We start from the raw sequence: 1,775 nt of genomic DNA, 5'->3' as shown, positions 1-1,775 counted from the left end.
ACCCGTGAAGCTCGCAACCCTGCATCACCGTCACCTTCGCCGTACTGGCAGTGATGGGAAGTTGTCAAATAATTATAATTCATGTATCGTAGGCTATATAACCACGAATTGATGTATTTTATAACCTTGTTGTTTGTTCAATAAAACGTATTCACGGCCAAGATACGTGTTTCAGACTATATACGTTAAATGAAACGTTCCCCGAAAGGGAAATATGCCTTAATGACAATAATGTGCTATACGTTGACATTCAACATATCTGGGATACGTTTCAAGCAAACATAATCCTAGAAGTAAATAAATGGCAAAAAATAGGCTGAGACCGAACGTATTTGCGATACGTTCAATAAAACGTAATCACGGACAAAATACGTTTTTTGCCAAACGTAATTGAGAATGCCGAATAGTTCTCTGGGAAAGTAATTTTGATGAGACAGGGTTGATCAGTTTGAACTGACTTATCTTCAACTGGATCAACCTCCGCAGTGGCCATGAGTCATTAGCACGTTGTCGCCATTTGTGTGTAAGGTAATGACATATTTAGACAGAGAGCAGGAGGAGGAGGAGGAGGAAGAGGAGGAGGAGGAGGTGGAGGAGGAGGAGCAGCAGGAGGTAGAGGAGGAGGAGGAAGAAGGGCAGGAGGAGGAGGAGGAGGGGCAGGAGCAGAAGGAGGAGGAGCAGGAGGAAGAGGAGGGGCAGGAGGAGGAGGGGCAGGAGGGGCAGGAGGAGGAGGAGCAGGAGGGGCAGGAGGAGGAGGAGCAGGAGGAGAAGGAGGAGGGGGAGCAGGAGGAGGAAGAGGAGGAGGTGGAGGCGAGGAGGAAGAGGAGGAGGAGCAGGAGGAGGGGGAGGAGGAGGAAGAGGAGGAGCAGAATATAAATATTGCATCGACACAATCGTAGCAGTATAGGAAACAATGCATATTTGTCGATCCAATGAGCTCCAATGGGTTAAACTCACAATCCCACAGAGTCGTACTGTACACCTATAGTTGATACTGCAACATTGTTGGAGTTCTGAAAATACACCAATGTTACCTATTTTGGCAAAACACCCAGTGCAGTAATTGCACTGAAGTACAAGGAAAAACACTACGGTAAGAAAAGGTTTAGACTGTCTTTCGGGGGATGTAATGATGAAATCACTGCACAAGTACAAAAAGGTAACAAAGCAAATATTTATTGGTTACTGTAATACAGTAAATGTTCAGCTGAACTGACTGCAAAAAAAGCTTTTTGTAGGCCAATAAAAAATATAAAGAAGAATATAATTGAGGTGAAACAGATGTACATGTACATCAGTCTGTACAGTGAGTGAGACCAATTGGTAATTGGGCGTGGCTTTCTGAAGGCCAGTGGTCTCCAGGTGAACCAAGTGGGCTCAATGAGGAGATTTGTGCTTAGAGTTTGGCAAAAATGTGATTTAGAATTTCTTTATGCGTGAAAACAATGGAATAGAGTCTTGTAGTTGATTCATGAGCTTGACGTTTTCAGAATTGTGTGCATAGTTCCATCTTTTGTGTGTTTCGATGAAAACTGTAAGACCTGGGACAACCGGGGAGCAGTGATTACCCCCCCTCAGCCTCACCCCCCTCCCCCGCCCCCCTTCCTCCGCCCTCAGACCCCCACCAAACCTCACCCCCCCCCTCCCCCTTACCCCCCGTCAACCTCATCCCCCTCCCCCTCAATCCCCACCCTCCTCTGAACCTCACCCCCCTCACACTCACTCCCCCTCCCTCCCCCAGCCCACCTCACGCACCCTTCATGTTTGTGTGTGTG

The sequence above is a fragment of the Gadus chalcogrammus genome, unplaced genomic scaffold (assembly GCF_026213295.1).
Source record: "Gadus chalcogrammus isolate NIFS_2021 unplaced genomic scaffold, NIFS_Gcha_1.0 GACHA108, whole genome shotgun sequence".
Lineage (NCBI taxonomy): Eukaryota > Metazoa > Chordata > Actinopteri > Gadiformes > Gadidae > Gadus > Gadus chalcogrammus.
The sequence above is the reverse complement of the archived record's forward strand: the minus strand, read 5'-3'. Positions refer to the sequence as shown.